Consider the following 9,425-nt stretch of genomic DNA (forward strand, 5'->3'; position numbering starts at 1 on the left):
GCTGTCAGAGGAACCTAGCAAGGTAAAGCCTGATTCTTGTGAACGAATGAGTAAATGGGAGATACGAAAATGAGAGACAGGAAGAGTAGACACTGATTCCAAGATTATATTTAGGATGAGAGAGAGCTGAGGCTGTTTAAATGATTATGTGATGCAGTCAATATATGGTAGCAAATAATTCCTCTATCAATGGTGTCACACATGTCAATTTCCATTCTAGCTCTTCCATTTTCAATCAGCATGACTTTGGACATTTGTCCCGGTCTCAATCTTTTCATCTGTAAATGTGTGTCAATATACTTTCAACCCATGTTAGCTAATTGTTTTCTTTAAAAGAGGGAACAATCAATGTAGCAAGGTCTCTTGGAAAGTAGAAAGCTATAGATTCCAGAACGGAAGTGAGTGAATTAATCTTACAGAGGAGGAAGGTCTCTCTTACACTGTGGTGAGTGTAAAAGACAAAAATAAGGGTCCAGGTTCATTTACCTTTGTGGGTCTGGCGTTGACACATTTCCAATTTAAATGGCATTTATTTTCTCTGAAGTAAGAGGTAGAATGTAGAAGGCTTAAGGGAGACAGCCTTAAAATAACCAGTGTAGTGATGATGAGAGAACAGGATTGCCAGAGGGTCTTGAGGGCCTATTCATGTTAGTGAAAACATATTTAAAGGAACAGTACTTTGTGAGGCACTCATTCTTCTCTGAACAGTGTACCTAGCCTGGCTCTTGATTAAGGAAGGACAATTGGTGTAGTCCAAAATCAGTGTTCTGTAAGGTGGGTGTGAGAGAATGACAATAGACCAAGTGAAAGGAGGATATCAGAGAGTGGGTCGACTTGAAATCTATTCAAAATTGAGAAGGATGTGGACAGGAGTAGAATAGGATACAGATACGTTGGGAATAATACTAACTGGAGAACTTGGAGGGTAGAAAGTTGTATTAAAAAACTAGGGTGTTATAAGTGAAACTTTTCCAGAATTTAAGGACCAGGGGTGTACCAGGGTGAGGGAGTATATCAGAAGGTTGGGGTTAGAGGTAAGGTGACTCATTTTATGCTTGTCATCCTTACATAATCATTAATAGTTCCCGTTTTAGTTTTTTCTTAATCAAGCACTTAATAAATCATGTATTTATTTGTAAATCAATAAATATGAATACTAAACCTAAAATGTAATCAAGACTATATTAGTAATCCATAGGCATGTGGAATGAGACTCCATTTTCACATAGATATTTTATAAATATCTATAAATATATTTATGAGTATTTTATACTCATAAATATATTTATGAGTATTTTATAAATAGTATAATCATTACATGCATATACCCTGGATATACATTGTTTATATTCTCATTATTACCACCAACTTTCCACAGAAAGGATGAATTCTACTTTGTTCTATTTGATATATTATAAGTTACAAACTAATAAAGCTCTACTGTATTTGAGTATCACTCTTTGGCTGAGGACTGATCTCTTCAGCCGTTTGTTTCCTACTTACATATGCATACATGGTAAGTCGTGTGTGTGTGAGTGTGTATTTTTGTTTTTGAAATTTATAATAGCCATGTTCTGTCAGTGAGTAGCATACAAGTTGCTGTGCAAAATGACCCCTCAGTTCTATTCTAAACTTACCGTTCTGTTGATTTTATTACCCTCACCTAAGTACGTACAACTGTCATATACAGGAGAGAAACACTGGAACCTAAATAGAAATGATAATCTATACTACTTTGCTTCAAATATGACTCACATTTAAACATAAATCAAGAAGTTGATGTACACAGTTTGAGAGATACTTTAGAATCCTATGTTCTGACCCTGTCTTTCTTGAAGAAAAGTGATACATAATTTTTGGATAATTCAGAAAAAAGCTACGACCTTTCTGGCTAGTTTTAAAATGAACATTTTTTTCTGTTATCACATTTCTGAATTCATCTTTCCAAATTCACTGGTTTCTAGAACTAGCCTTAAGCGAATGTCTGAAACCTAGGAAACTGCCAGAAACCATGGAATCCAGACCAAGAGGGTACTTCAGAGTGTCTTAGATTTGTTTTCAACTTAGAGGAAACAATAGATTCCACTAAATCCTGAAACTGAGTGTGAAAAAAGGCCTGATACACAGAGTTGAGCCCCCCTCCCACCAGGACAACTCCATATTCTACTATGGAGCCTCAGAAAGTTTTGTCTTGTGGATAAATTATGATTATTCTCAAAGACTTCTCGATCGACAACGTCTTTACCACCAATTCTTTATATACTAAAGTAGCCAAAGAAAAAGAGGTACAACTTAACTACATAACACCAAATATAACTACCAATTTATTTTTTTATCCGGAAAGAGTATTTTAAGAGGCTCTGAAAGAGCAGAGAAACTAAGACTCACAAGATTAAAGGGTATCTAAATATTAATATTGAATATTTCACACAAAATTTTTCTCCTTACATGAAAAGTACTAAATAAGCTACATTTAAATGCTCTATATATGTGTATACACACACACACACACACACACACACACACACACATATATATATATATATATATATATATATATCAGATACTTCTCATTTAATAGAAAGTGGATAAGATTTAAAACATAAAGAGTAGGGTTAAAGGATGAGTGGTATATCCAATTCAAATTGTATTAAAATCCAAATATAAAATATAAACAGAAGTTACATTTTCCTAAATGAAAGCAAATATTCACTATCCCCGCCAAAGTAGGTAAATTATACTGTTAAGAGAAAAAATATACATGGACTGAGATACTTTCTTGCTTTGATATATGTAAAAAAATAAAAGCACTTGTTATGGTTGTCTAAATGTTTAGGGTTATATGGTTAGAAATATATAATGCTACTTTTATGGATAGGTCAACTCGGGGAAATAAATTAGCAGAATCATTTGAATTAGCTGTCTTCATACTGGGCAAGGCTTACTTCTCTCTCTCTCTCTTTTTTAAAGCTTTTTGATGTATAATTGATATACAAAAGAATTGCACATATTTAATGTATACATTTTGATAAGTTTGGACATAAGCATACACCTGTAATGTTATCACCACGATCAAGGTACTAACCAAATCTATCACCTCCAACAATTTCTTTATGTTCTTGTTTGTGTGTAAGAACACTTAACATGAGATCTATCCTCAACATATTTTAAGTGCACAATACTATGTTGTTAACTACATATGTATATGTATATACGTATATATATAAACTATTTTGTACAACAAATCTCTAGAAGTTACTCATCTTGCATACTTTTTAAAGGTTCTTTGTACATGTGAAACATTCCATAAGATGTCCTGTGTTGCCACGGAGGATGCAACTATTTTTAGGTGGACTGTGGCAAATCACACAAAGATCAATGACATTAAGAAGAAAGCTAGATTCCATACTCTCCTCTTTGTCTTGTGTTTCTTCCCTCACACTCACTGACATCTTCCTGGCTGTTAGAAGTGGTGCTATAAGGGTTGATGGCTGAGAATAATGCTCACCTTCTTGGGACTGGGAAGCTCAGGTGAATTTTATCATTTTCTTCAGCGTATGACTCTGAAATCATTCACTGTAGGGTTTTGTTTTTTGTGTTTTGTTTTTTCCCAATCAGGAACATCAAATCCATCTTATCCTTGTGTTGAGTTTTCTAGACTGGCTTTCTCTGACATTTTCCCTTTATCTTCAGGAAGCTCAGTCTCACAAAAGGTCCAACATCTGTTGCAAGGCAGTGGAAGGGGAGGGTTTATTTCATTTCATAAAGTACACTTCCAGTAGTCAATTAAAGACATTTCAAGATCTTCTTCAAGTGAGTCTGTATCACTCTTCCATGTCTGATGTACAGGAACTTGGTATACCTCGCCATCTTTCTAGAGAGTTATTCTTCCGCACTAAAGCTATCATCTTCTGAATCGAGACTCAACTTCAAATTCCAGAGAATTCATCTGAAACTGAATCCTGCTCCAACCACCTGAATGTTCACTTACACCAGCATCACGGTCCGGATTTGATGGCATCTCTGTGAATTCTCTGCTACTTCTTCCACAACATATATCCCTCATTACGCAGAAAACCAGGCTTTCATCAAAGAAAGAGAAACGCTATCAGATTTCTGTGCTTTCTTTGTCATTCGCCAGGTAGTTCATCTGAATTTTCTCAGAAGTCATCGCTTCTTCCTCTGAATTCCCAAACCACTCATATCCCAGGCCTCTGGGGCTCAGGAACACACTAGGTCTGGAGGAGGTTTCTGGGGGGTGAAAGAAGCGGGACCCCTAGAGGCATTAGGGATACCCCTCCGGCTGGGCTTCTCTGCGCATTTTCCTTTCAGGCACGCAGACCTCACAGGCTCAAGGGGCTCCGGCTTGCGTGGGTCTCCCTGCGTGTCACTGGGCGTTTGCACATGTGCACTCAAGTCTCCCCATCCTCCACCAATTCCCCTTTTCATTTTCAAAATTGCCCAGGTTTGGACACAAATTCTCTTTTCATGCTATATAAAGGTCACTAAATATTATGAAGCCGAGTAAAAGGGAAGGCAGGGTGCTTGAAGGATCATCCGAATGGGTGCAGAATTCATGGCCCATCAACGAAGAAAAGAAAGAGGGCTTTAGTAAGAATATTCGTAGATGAGTACACAGTAATAAAACATAACATAATTAGGTGAAAGCTAAAAACTTAAATTTTAGTCTTCGCACACTGTAGACAGCAAGCCAGTAGAACACTTGGGACCTAACACGTAACAGCATCTAACATTCACAATGGTGAATGATTCTATGTGATACTGTTCTGATTTAATTACCTTCAGAAGTCCAAGTCTGATTCCTTCCAAAATTTAGCATCTATTGCAAGCCTAATGAGTTAAAAGTTGGAACTGCAGAACAGAGCCATTACAAAAATAACAGTAATCAACATACTCTTACAGAACTCCTAAAGCGATGATTCACACAGGATTTCACAAAAAACTCCCATTAATGCTAATGAAATTGGGTAAGCTACAGGCTGAAACTCTCCTATACATTGATAGGTGAATAGTTCCCTGAGGTACTTACTTAGATGAGGGAACTTAATTTTCTCTCCACTAATCCTCTCTGGATGAAAAATAAGAAATCATGTTTTCGATTTCTTTTTAAAGTAGATGGCACAAATTCAGAAGCATTCGAGTAGATTAATCAAAAGCCACATTAGGGCACAGTCTAGCTCAGTTTTTAAATAATTAATTAATTAATTTATTTTTGGCTGCATTGGGTCCTCATTGCTGCGTGCCGGCTTTCTCTAGTTGCAGCAAGCGGGGGTTACTCTTCGTTGTGGTGCCCGGGCTTCTCATCGCGGTGGCTTCTCTTGTTGCGGAGCAGGGGCTCTAGGCACGCGGGCTTCAGTAGTTGTGGCTCACAGGCTCAGTAGTTGTGGCTTGCGGGCTTAGTTGCTCCGCGGCAAGTGGGATCTTCCCGGACCAGGGCTCAAACCCGTGTCCCCTGCATTGGCAGGTGGTTTCTTAGCCACTGCGCCACCAGGGAAGTCCCTCTAGCTCAGTTTTGACCAGTCAAACCATCTTCCATTCAGATGGATGCCAGTTGGCCAAAATCTTGAGAAGTCAGTTCTGTTTGTGGCTCTGAAAGTAAGTCATTAAGTTCATTCAATCTTGCTTCTTTGAGATTCTAGAAAAAGAAACTGTGCAATTATGTGCGGGAACTAGTTGAGAAGAAACAGAAATTCCTGATTGCCTTAGTATGAATTGAACAGTTCCATCACTGATTTAATTAGCTGCCTAGGGAAGGAAAGATCATGAAATGCTGAGGTAGAAACAATGTAAGACCATTCAAAGACTTATACAAAATGATAGGACAGGTATAATTAAGTTTCTGGGGCAGAAGTGTTATTTTGTGTATTTCAGAGGAAAGTAGCAACTTTCACTACCATGTCAGTGTTTTTGGCAGATAATGATCATTATGATAATATCACCTTGGTTGTATACAATTCTTGACCAGGGCAAAATAAATTTTCTATTTATCTTCTCATTTATTACAACTTCCTGGTATATAGGTAGGGCTGTGTTATGGTCTTATTTTGTAATTGACAAAGTGAGGCTCATTTTGGTAAGTTACCGCATAGAAAAAAAGTGGTAGGCCCTAAAAATAAAACATTGTAAATAAAATAAGTATGCTGATTTTGATGAAGAGGATGAGGTCACAGAAAGCAGTCTTAAAATCTCATTTAGCTGACCTTTGTTCTTTTACAGCTGATGCAATTAAGCCTTAAAATGGGAATTTTCTAAAAGTCATTGCCCAGGATCTTAATGTCAGAATTCTAGTGTCTTGCTTTTTGGTTAGTGATATTTAGAAAGTTTTAAAAATAGGGATAGATCCCCAAATACCAAAATATGTCGTTCATTATATTATCTGTGAACACATAAATAGTTGCTATTATTTGTTGCTCAGTGAAAAGTATCTGATGCTTCTTATTGTGACTAAAACCCAAATTACACTGAATTTAGCAGACACATTTTGGCTAATTATGTGGCTTTAAGCAAATATAAAAAGTTTGCTAATTTATTAGACATTAAGAATCAGTGCCACTACACATGGCATTTTAAAAATGACTAGTATAAAATCTACAATTATAGTTGGAGATATCTCAGTAATTGATAGGATAAGTAAAGTAAAAATCAGTAAGAACAACACTATCAACTAACTTGACCTACTTAACATTTACAGGACAGAGGGCAGAAACCTAAAAACAGAAGAATACATTTTTTTTCAAGTGCACACACACTATTCACCAAGATAGATCATATTCTGTGACACAGATTCTAGAATGAAACTGCACAACATATATCCTCAGACCACAATGGAATGAAACTAGAAATCAATAGATAATAATTGGAAAATTATCAAATATTTTGAACTTTAAAAATATACCCCTGAATAAATCCTGTGTCAAAGAAGAAAACAAAAAAGAGATTAGGAGAGATTTTGAATTAAATGAAAGTGAAAATACAACATATCAATATTTATGTGATCGGTTTAAGCGGTGCTTAGAAAAAATTGGTAACACCGGGAAAAAAAGAAGTGTTTCTAATCAATCTTTGGAGATTCAACTTAAGAAAGTAGAAAAAGAAGAGCAAATTAAATTCAAAAAAAATAAAAGAGCAAAAATCAGTAAAACTCAAAATATAAAATAAATACAGAAAATCAAAAAACCAAAACTGAAAAGATCAATAATAAAATTGATAAAACTCTGACCAGACTAATTAAGAAAAAAAGAAGATACAAATCACCAATGTCAAGAATAAAGAGGGAACCTCACCTCAGATCCAAAGACATTAAAATATACAGGAACATTATGAACAACATTATGACTATAAATTTGACAGCTTAGGTTGAATGGACAAATGCTTTGAGATAAATACCTAAAAAGGGTGAATTTTACTATATGTAAATGTTATTTCAATAAACCTGACTATTAAAAAAAGGAGAGATTGGGTTATTCAGGAAAGGAAACAAAATGTACCACTGCTGTAACTATCAGTGATATGTTCTTTGATATGCTTTACACTGATATGTTCTTTTTTTTATAATGTTGTTTTTATTTAATTGTTTGTTTTTATAGCTCAGCCTAACATTTTTGGCCAACATGAAGATTATACACAGGTGCTTAAAGCTCAGTCTCATAATATCTACAAAGTACACATTTATTTCCACATTTTTCCTTCCATCATTTTTCTTTAACTGATCTTGTATTTAAGACACTTGATTCACTTCCACTTTTTTATATTTTCTAGTACAAGTGAAGATTCTTGATATAGAATACAGAGCTAAGAGTCATTTTCCCTCCCTAGAATGTGGCAATCCATTTGGTAACATTATTTATTTTTCCTTGATTTGAACCTTAGCAATTTGACTAAATTGTAATGAAGCTAAAGAGTCTACATGGACTGATATTTTGGGGGAGATTTGAAATCGTTGCATTACATTTGCACCTCATCTTAGTTGTGGGCTTTGTGTGCTGGTAGTCAGTCACTAGTATAAAATAAAAATGCTTTCTAACATGAGCATTAAGTATTGATTAAGTTATTAATTCCCCAATAGATCCAGGAAGAGAAAAAAAAATAGATCAAGATAGTCTTTATTAGTCAGAGTGATAACAATAACATGATAGCCATAATTTATCGAACACTTACATGTGCCAGTGTGTTAGGCAATTTTCATTCATTACTTAATCCTTATAACATCATTAAGACATGAGAATAATTCTCATTGTGCCACAAGGACTGATACTAAAGACTAAGATATATTCTGCCAAATAAATTAGCAAAACTTAAGGGGGAAAAAAATCACCAGTGTTAGCAGTGGCTGTTGGGAAATGTATGAATTCAAACTTGCATTGTGGATAGGAGGTTAAATTGTGCAAAAACCACCTTATTAAGTAATTTCTAATATATATCAAGAGCCATGATAACATAAAACATAAAACACGTGAAGGTGTTTTATGTTTTGTTAGATTAAGCCTTGAAACATACTCTAAAGGAATAATCCAGGCTACACAAAATAAAAACAAAAACCTGAGATTAATGATATTAATTTGAGCAGTAGCCATAATATTATTTTATTTATTTAACAATATTTAATAATATTTAATATTGAACAATATTTATTTTAAATTTATATTTAACAATATGTAATATGCAACTAATTGTTAAATAAAATGCAATGTAGCCATATGACTTTATATTAAATGCAATATGCCACACACCCAGCCATATGTATATATGCATGCATATGCATAAATATATATATACATACATATACATATGTGTGTATAAAAATAAATACAGCTCTATATTTACATTTCCTCTGATTAAAACTATTTTCAAAAGTGTGATGCACAGACTAGATTGAAGTGGCCAAAAATTTAATGTCTAATATTTCTCACCACTTAGGTTATATTCCTGCAACAGTGAATTATTTATAGTACTCCAAGTAAAGCTGTGGTATGAGCTTTGATTTGTGTATTTCTTTTTCCTGGAATGATCTTCCTGTCCTTCCTATTTTGAGGCAGCCCAACTTATTCCTTAAGATAACACCCAGGAATTATCTTTTCTGAGACTCTATCTCTACTTCCTTTCTATGTACACCTAAGGTTCCTGCTAACAGTTCTATCCTAGACTCTGACACATTATTATAAGGTGGTCTCTTTGTTGGCTTTGTAGGAGGCTTCCGTCTCCACTGGGACCCTTTGTGAGCTCAGAGACTGTTCCATTTCTTCTTTATCTTCCCAGGATCTAGCAAGTTCTGGATGTATAGCAGCATCATAAGCATCCCAAGACCTGAACCTATATGATCTGAAGTTCAAGCAGTGTTTAGAGTAAGATAGTATGATTACATTAAGATAGTAAGTTTTCATTTTTAACTTTCTCATAATTTTACA

General features: G+C 34.9%; 1 pseudogene; it reads right to left on the reverse strand.

Annotated features, from left to right (window-relative positions):
- Window positions 1-2,868: 2,868 nt before the first annotated feature.
- LOC132376774 (E3 ubiquitin-protein ligase Mdm2-like) lies at window positions 2,869-4,449 on the reverse strand (annotated as a pseudogene).
- Between the last annotated feature and the right edge of the window lie 4,976 nt (window positions 4,450-9,425).

The sequence above is a fragment of the Balaenoptera ricei genome, chromosome 13 (assembly GCF_028023285.1).
Source record: "Balaenoptera ricei isolate mBalRic1 chromosome 13, mBalRic1.hap2, whole genome shotgun sequence".
NCBI classification, from domain to species: Eukaryota; Metazoa; Chordata; class Mammalia; order Artiodactyla; family Balaenopteridae; genus Balaenoptera; species Balaenoptera ricei.